This window comes from Gymnodraco acuticeps, unplaced genomic scaffold (assembly GCF_902827175.1).
Source record: "Gymnodraco acuticeps unplaced genomic scaffold, fGymAcu1.1, whole genome shotgun sequence".
NCBI classification, from domain to species: domain Eukaryota; kingdom Metazoa; phylum Chordata; class Actinopteri; order Perciformes; family Bathydraconidae; genus Gymnodraco; species Gymnodraco acuticeps.
The window spans coordinates 504,396-514,542 of NW_022990361.1; positions in this window are offsets into that span (position 1 = coordinate 504,396).

A 10,147-nucleotide genomic window follows, 5' to 3' on the forward strand; every position below is an offset into this window, starting at 1 on the left:
TGCTGATTTCAGTCTTTTTTTTGGCTTATCTTTTTATGTTGTTTCAATCATTTTCTACTTTATATTTTCCAATGCACAATGTTTTACTTGTAAAGGATATCACTGCATACTTTAAAGACTACTCGGTTTTATTAAAACTGAAGGTTTTTTTTTAAAGAATACGCCGACATTTCGTTGACGTGTGATTTTGCATTGAAAGCAACACAAATCATTTATCGGCTACGCCGGCATTTTTATTTTAGAAATCGGAGAAACCGTATTTTGAATTGTATGTAGTATGCTGTACATTTTTGTAATTTATCCTGCTGTAAACGTTAATTGTACACCAATTATATCCATATTTCTGTAGACTACATAAAAAGCGACTCGATTTTTCTGCCGATAAAGACGTGAAAATCCCATGAAATGTCAGGTTTCATTTCTAAAATTGGTGAAGGTCACCCTCTGGTTTCAAACTAGGGCTGCAACAAACGACTAATTTGATAATCGATTAATCTATCGATTAATGAAACGATTAATCGATTATTCGGATCGTTAAGGTTTTAACTGTACTACTACTTATATCGATACTGCTTATCGATCCGGTCCTTTTAACGATAGTATTAACGGTTATTTTGACAAGAAATAAGGTAAACTAACTAAACAAATTGTGAACAAAACTAACATTGCTTTTTATTTTTAATTAAATGCATAATATTTCACATCAAAAGAAACAACAATGTTTTAACAAATCATATTAAATAATGTGATGACAGAACTGTAAACAGAATAGCTGAAACTTTAACAAAATAAATAACTCAGTTACCTCTAATCATTAACCCATGTTTGTATAACTGAGTTAACTCTGTGTATTGCTGCTAGCATCAACACATCCTCACTCCCAGGTCGGCCTATGTTGACGTTATGTCAAGTCCCCTGTCGGCTTTTTCCAACGCAAGGGGGGGGGCCTTAGCGTCCATTTTCAACGCAAGGGGGGGCCCTTAGCGTCCATTTTCAGCTTTCCGGGATGTCCATATGCTTCTATGGACGCTCATGGAAGCACGGCGTTCGTTTGTGTCGACTGCCCTTAAAGGCAATGTGAGCGTCCATTCTCATTGGATAACGGAGAATTGTACACCCGGAAGTAAGTATTCCCCTTACTGTCGATTGATTTTACAGTGATATCTGCACTACTCATCGACTAAAAAACACCAGATTATCCTTGTTAATTACACAACATTGATTGGTTTAAATTGTGTGCAATGCTTTTGTATTTTTCCCCTTCGATTCGGAGAAACAAATGTTTTTTCGGAGTAAAGGATGGCAGAAGACACTACACTACCCAGAATCCCCAGCTATCGTTTGGACTACACCATGTGCTCTGTTTGACAAACCCCGTGATAGTCCTCAAGCTCTGTGATTGGAGAGTGTGCTCCGAGGGTTACGCCGAGCCTCGAACAGCACTTGAAATGGGATGGAATCACGGCAGACTGTCCAAAACTTGATTTGAACGGGTCCACCGCGTCCCCCCTCCCCCACCCAGTCCCCAGAACTACAAATGCTGGCTATTCTGTTTCGCAACATGTTCTGTATCTATGGCACGTCTCTACTGGGAGTTGTAGTTTTAAAAGACGTTTTCGTATCTCCCATAATAAGAAGTTGCCAGTATTAAACTGTGTACATCCCTGGAGGTTTAGGGGATAGGAAACACTCACATTTAAAACATATAATTAATAAATGGGTGAAAATTGCTTGTGCCCATAATGGGCAGCATTAATATATATATACACACATGCCAGCAAAGGTCAGAAGAGCTTTATTTAACAGCTGGTCTTATGTTTGTGACCCCTGTTGTTAATTGATAACATTACATTACATTACATTACATTAATTGATAAGCCTGAAACATGCACTTGTTAAGGTTCAGAGGCACATTTTGCAAATATGGCAGTAGCCATCGATCAGCTTAAGATAAGATATACTTTATTGATCTCAAGTTGGAACATTTGCGTTACATCAGCAAGTGTAACAGTTAAATATGCAGTGGTGTTTATTTGTAAATCATTTAGTATAATCACACAAATTCTGTGTTCTTTATTTATTGATTGTTCAATACCTGACAAGGTCGGAGATGAAATATCTACATACATCTTATAAGAGTATAATACATTATGTATAATATCAGTTAAAATAAGTGCTTCAACATAGTTAACATTGCTGGAGGTACGCACAAATATTGATAGATGTCTTGTAATGCACTATTGAGGAACCTGCGACCCAAGTTTTTCATTCAATGCATAACTACACCATAGTTGTGTAGGCCTATATGATATGTCAATAAACCTTAGAAAATCTTGAAATCTTGAAAGGGATGTGCAAAATAGTCATTATATACAGTCTTTAATTAACTATTAGTAGAGAATAACGAGTAATTAATATACTTTATAGGGATCCTATTAATATCTAATAATAAAAATAATGAAATTCAATAACATGCTTTAACCACTAGGTGTCCCTTTATATCAGCTGTGCACCTTTATGGTGTAAATACAGCCTATCTACCAATTGGATCAAATATAAAAGTCAGCCGAATTAGTGTTGATACTGCAAGGAGACGTATTGTGTGAAAAGAAATGTAAGATGTTGTTTAATGGCTGATATATTTATGATCCACGTCACGTTTTCAGTTCCTCATGTTTGTCTAGAAGTCTTCTCATCAGGGGCTCTATAAATACAGAACTACGGCAGATATGTAATATTTAATGCAGCCGAACCGTGTATTACAATGCCGTTATGTGATGACTTCCAAAGAGAAAAGCAAGCACACTCGGAATAAAGTATTATTGTATTTTTTAAAAATGTTTTCGGTCTGTTTCCGTTATTTGTTAATGACGATGTGCTGTGAGATGTGAGACTGGAATTGCACAGGGGGAAATAACGTAGGCTATCTTTAGATGCGGATTTTGTTAAACTAATATGTTTGCGCTGTGGACCAACACTATACATTGACGGGGAAGGGGGTAGCAATAAAGATAACACCATTAAACAGTTACACAACATAACATAAATAATATCGATAGCAGCGTCCCTAGCAACCACCTTGGTAACAATGAAAACGTTATGGACGCAATTTCCCGAAGTAATCTTCGTAATAACTAGCAAACTAAAGATCATGTACATCCACTGCACACATAATCTGAAATAACAACTCATATTTCTCGCATCAAATGACATCAAAACGCATTTTAATGGCCAAACTAACTTTAAAATAGGCATTTTCCATCGAGAATAAAACGAAGTTCGGCCATGTTTTTTTTTTCTGCAGGGAGAAATTTGAAGATCACGTGACGTCAAACAGAGCACATGGTGTAGTCCAAACGATAGCTGGGGATTCTGGGTAGTGTAGTGTCTTCTGCCATCCTTTACTCCGAAAACATATTTGTTTCTCCGAATCGAAGGGGAAAAATACAAAAGCATTGCACACAATTTAAACCAATCAATGTTGTGTAATTAACAAGGATAATCTGGTGTTTTTTAGTCGATGAGTAGTGCAGATATCACTGTAAAATCAATCGACAGTAAGGGGAATACTTACTTCCGGGTGTACAATTCTCCGTTATCCAATGAGAATGGACGCTCACATTGCCTTTAAGGGCAGCCGACACAAACGAATGCCGTGCTTCCATGAGCGTCCATAGAAGCATATGGACATCCCGGAAAGCTGAAAATGGACGCTAAGGGCCCCCCCCTTGCGTTGAAAATGGACGCTAAGGCCCCCCCTTGCGTTGGAAAAAGCCGACAGGGGACTTGACATAACGTCAACATAGGCCGACCTGGGAGTGAGGATGTGTTGCTAGCATACATAACACCTGACGTGGAAACGTTACTCGTGGACGGAGCTACAGAGCTGCTAGAAAGACAGTGGAACCCGGTGCATTCCTCCGTGTGAATGTGGAGCACTTTTGATAAATGTTTAGACAAATTGCTCGTGTTACCGCCCTTACATGCTAAACTCTTATTGCACTTTTGGTAACGAGCATTGTCCACATCGAGACGGGTAAAGTTTAACCACACCTCGGAGCGCGTTCTCTCCGCCATCTCCTCCGTGTGTGTGTGTGTTGCTGCATGTAGCAGCTGCGTGTGTGTGTAAACTGCCCCGCCCCCTCGCAAGCAGGCGGGGGAGAGATCTCTCGTCTGAATTGGGAAGATCGAAAATACATTATAGACGCATTTTATAGTCATATTGCATATTAGAAACGGAGTTGGCGACACTAAGACTGCGATATAATGTTTATGTAGCAATAATACATATGACATATGTTTTAAATGTCTCCTGTACGGTCCTGTATATAGCCATTTCAGAACTTTATATACAGGACCGTCCTGTATATAGCCATTTCAGAGGGTTGTGTACAGGACGGTCCTGTATATAGTCATTTGGCGTTGTGTACAGGACGTCCTGTATATAGCCATTTCAGAGACCTTATATACAGGACCGTCCTCTATATAGCCACTCCCAAACAGGAGAGTAAACCAGTCTGCCTTGATCTATGAATTCATGTCCGGGACTCTCACGGTATCTGCTGCACGCAGCTGTTTTATAGAAGGAAACCCTCCTTCACTTCATGAAATGGCTGCAGGCAGCATCAGGAGTCAGCGGGACGTGTAACTCCGCCTCTGAGAAGTGCAGCACCAGCGCGCCGAGAGCTGTGCCTTTTTACGCACCGCCTTCGCTGTGTTTACCTTCATCAGAACAGTTTAAGAGTGACTGCAGGCTAATATACGTGTTAACCACACACACCTCTACACACATCGAACTGCCCGATTACTCCCCCTTTTATTAGTTTTTTGAAGGAGATGTCCAGTCACCGAGGCGCATGATGTGTGTGTGTATGTGCTCTGCTCTGCTCAGCTCAGTGTGTTCGGTGTGTTTGTGTCTGTCCGACACCGGCATTTGTTTTCAAATGACTATGAACAGTAATTTACACACATCTGGCTAACTCCATAGGTATATGCGGGTGTTCCCATAAGAAATTAGTTTAATCTTAATCTCGATGTAGGCCCTATAGTGCTAAATGCTTTCGGACGTGCACCGGAACGAACGTCACTATCATAATATCTTCTGAAAACAAATGCCAGTCACACACACACACACACACACACACACACACACACACACACACACACACACACACACACACACACACACAACACACACACACCACACACACACACACACACACACACACACACACACACACACACACACACACACACACACACACACACACACACACACACACACACACACACACACACACACACACACACACACACACACACACACACACACACAATGTGACGGGGTTCAAATTGTCCGTCCGAAAACACTGGCCTAGTCGGTTGGTTAAGCTCCAAAACTTTATTTTCAGCAACAACAAAAAAATAGCGAACCAGCACAAGTTAGAAAAACGAAAAAAACGTCCAAATCAGACCGTCCATAATTCCCGGAGTGTAAACGTGTTCAGTTGTTGCCTTCTCTGCAACGATCTATCGAACACGTCCCAGCTGTTGCCTTCTCTGGAACATTCCCCGAGTGACACAGTCCGCCCTCACAAGGAACCAACACCGTCCCTTTTGAACCCATGGCCCCTCCCACAGGCTCACCGTCAACAGGTGACACAATCAACTCCAAACCACATTGTCAACATAAATGTAATTTCCTCCAACATGAGGAAACTATCTGCACCAAACATACACAGGTTAACAACCTCTTAACCGTCATTCCCCATAATTAACAAAAGTAAAAATAAATAAGAAATTGCATGGTTCATTTTTAGGAATTTAAAACACGGAAGTGATGCAGCTCCGTCTTTTCTCCGAAATGTTTGGTGTGTTGTGTGTGCGTGTGTGTGTGTCGGCTGTCAGTGGCGGAGTGAGTCACTCATGTGATCCGCTCCGTCACACACACACACACACACACACACACACACACACACACACACACACACACACACACACACACACACACACACACACACACACACACACACACACACACACACACACACACACACACACACACACACACACACACCACACACACACACACACACACACACACACACACACACACACACACACACACACTGGCGACCGGACATCTCCCTCATGATGCGCCTTCTCCTCGTTTTCCCAGCATTCACTGGATTATCCGTAAATCATACAAACAAAACCAAAGCGTTGATGTATCTGTTTTCCCGTTTTGGTTTAAAAACTGAATAACGTCGGTTTTTTGGTTTTCCGTTTTTCCGAAAAACCAACACTGGTTCTTTTTTAAACGTTGTTAATAGTTTTGGATGCATATTGTTCAACCCAGTCTCGTGGCATTTCGTGTTCACCAACACGATTTTTAATCTATTGATTCGTGTTCACCAACACGATTTCCCCCTTTTTTTCGTGTTGCACAGCACGATTTTAAAAGCAATGTATTTCTACTGGTAATGTGTTTCGTGCCTGCAGCACGTCTTTTTCTCCGGCCGGGTCGTGGAAGACCGGAAGCTGTGTGGTTCATAAAAACATGTTCTTACTCAATATCAAGCCACAATTATTGCTTTTATTTTAAATCGTATAATTTCGGAATTTTGTTGCCGTCTGTGAGGAAAATAAATGGGGCTCAGAGCCTCAGAATACGGAAATCTGTATTTTTTTCCTTCTAATTTGTTATTCTTTTTATTGGTTTAATTCCATAATCTCTGGCTTTTTTGGCGTCCGTCAGGAACTGAATTTCAAAATAAAAATAACCGGAAACAGATGTAGGCCTATAAGGGACATTTCGAGCATCATTGCGATTGTCAACATTTCTGAGTTTAGGATGGCCGAAGACACTACACTACCCATAATCCCCAGCTATCGTTTAGGACTACAGTCCCCGTGATTAATCTTCAAACTCTGGGATTGGATGTTGGAGTGGCAGTGCGCCAAGGTTACGCCGAGCGTCAAACAGCTGTTTGAAATGGAACGAAACCACGCCAGACTATCCAAAACTGGAATCGAACGCCCCCCCCAGAACTACACATGCTGGCTATTGTGTTTCGCAAAATGTTCTACGGGACGTCTCTACTGAACGTTTTCGTTTTTCCCACAATTAGAAGTTGCCCGTATTAAACACATTGGTGTTATCAAATGTAAAACATATAATTAATAAATGGGTGAAAATCGCTGTCCATAAAGCGCAGCATTAATATATACCCACATGACAGCTCATTGTTACTTTGTAATTCTACTCCACTACAATTCAGAGGATAACCTGGTATTTTTACTCCACTACATTTATTTGAGTTACTTTGCAGATTCTGATTAATTATGTGAAATATAAACAACCCTTAAATCAGGCTTTAGTTACACCTGAGTCAAATTCAGGTAAGGTGATTGTCAAGTGCCAACAATCAGGAGAGATATTTGATAGTTGGTGCTTGAGAAGACTAAACATGTATCTGCAATTGACATGAATGGAAACGAGTAATAAAGTATATTCATTACTCGTTATTCTCTACTAATAGTTAATTAAAGACTGTATATTATGGCTATTTTGCACATCCCTTTCAAGATTTCCAAAGGTTTATTGACATATCATATATACACAACTATGGTGTAGTTATGCAATGAAAATCTTGGGTCACAGGTTCCTCAACAGTGCATTACAAGACATCTATCAATATGTGTGTACCTCCACCATTAAACTGTCATATTCTGCACATTTCTTATTCTATCTACATACATAAGAGTATAATTCATATGTATAATATCAGTTAAAATAAGTGCTTCAACATAGTTAACATTGCAGGAAAGCAATATATTAGACGTTAAGTACTTTGTCAGGCTTAATATTTATCTGTAGATAGATACCCCCAAAGTTTTTTTCTTATTTAAAAGAGGACCTTAATCTGTTATTTAATGTTTAAATAAAGGTTCATTCGTTTTTCTGTTTTGCACCTCCTCCTATTAATATCTTTGTACATCCTGCACTAAACTGTTTTATTGTAGAGATCACTTATAGTATCTTCTTGATTTTTTATATTCTATATTTCTATCACAGACCTTCTACTTTCCCCCTATGAAAGTATGTACTCTTAATATTTTTTTAATCAAATATAACACATAAAAACAATAATTCAATAACGTGCTTTAACCACTAGGAGGTGCACACAAGGTACACACAGCCATAATAACTTTTTATTATTAGTGTAGGACACTTGTACAACATCTGAAGATGTGTAGTTTTATTCATGCTTTCACATAATTTTACAGCATATTGCTATACTATTTCAGACTCAGTATTTACATTCTTACATTAAAAGAAAATCAGTAATATCTTTAAAAACTACAAGTCCTTTTATATCAGCTGTGCACCGTTATGGTGTAAATATAACCTATCTATGAATTAGATCAAATGTAAAAGTCAGCCGAATTAGTGTTGATACTGCAAGGAGACGTATTGTGTGAAGAGAAATTGAAGATGTTGTTTAATTGTTGATATATTTATGATCCACGTCAAGTATTCAGTTTCGGCGGCATTTCTTCAGTTTTTCCAAAGGTCTTCTCATCAGGGCTCTATAAATAAAGAACTACGGCAGATCTGTAATATGTAATGCAGCTGAACCGTGTATTACAATGCCGTTATGTGATGACTTTCAAAGAGAAAAGCAAGAGCACTCGGAATTAAGTATTATTTTAAAATGTTTTCCGGATTTCATATAATATAAACACCAAATCCCAGCATGCATTGCGGCTAAAACATCCAATCAGCGAGCTTAAACCATAGCTGAGGATCTTGGGTAACCGCTCGAAATGCCTACGTCTGTTTCCGGTTATTTTTATTTTGAAATTCAGTTCCTGACGGACGCCAAAAAAGCCCGAGATTATGGAATTAAACCAATAAATAAAAGCAAGGATAATTGTGTGTTATTGGTGAGTAAATAACAGTGTGTTATTTTGAAAAGAATAACAAATTAGAAGGAAAAAAATATTTTAAAAATACAGATTTCAGTATCCTGAGGCTCTGAGCCCCATTTATTTTCCTCACAGACGGCAACAAAAGTCCGAAATTATACGATTTAAAGTAAAAGCAATAACTGTGGCTTGACATTGAGTAAGAACATGTTTTAATGAACCACACAGCTTCCGGTCTTCCACGACCCGACCGGAGAAAAAGACGTGCTGCAGGCACGAAACACATTACCAGTAGAAATACATTGCTTTTAAAATCGTGCTGTGCAACACGACAAAAAGGGGAAAATCGTGTTGGTGAACACGAATCAATAGATTACAAATCGTGTTGGTGAACACGAAATGCCATGAGACTGCGTTGTATTGTTCTAGTATTTGTTCAGGCTGTTACATACAATTAGCCTCTGTGGCTGCCTGCTGGTGGTGAGTAAATATTCAAATCAATTAAAATTGACAACCGGTCCGCGATTATTTTTTAATGTATCTGCCGGTCCTTGGCACAATACAGGTTGGGAACCCCTGCTTTAAGGCAAACCTATTGTCTTCGTTCCTACATACAAGAGTATGTGTGCGTTTTATCTGATCTGGATGGTTACTATTTCCTTTTCTTTTTGGCGGTCATTTTTGACCGGGAACACCATGGGTGTTACAAAGTTGACTAAATCATCCAAAATTCGATGAAACTGGTGATCAGCCAGTTTATATGTTCAAATGTCTACTGTGAAGGATATCATAAAGCCTTAATGCAATCGAACGTAAAACAAAAAAAGTTATGATTGATGAAAGTAGTACATCGGTCAGATTTGACCCGAAGACAACAGGAGGATTAAAGGTGACCTGCATGGAGGAGGAGAGACAATACATCTGGAACGATGTTCTACCCTCCTTATGGCCTTTTGTCAAAAAAAAATGCTGGTCACCTCAAACACACACTCTACGTACTTTCAACTCTTCAGGACTCTTAAGTTATTGAGTGACATAATGTTAGAGGGAAAACCCCTTCATGGCTTCAACAGAACAATAAAGCTTTGCTTCTTTTAATGGGACACAAGCTACAAGTTTGGGGACCACTCCTCTGTATAGTACCATCCAGTTGTAAACAGTGCTCCCTGCTGGTGGGAGAGAGGAGTGCTGCTGAGGCAGAGCTCTGGGATGAGTC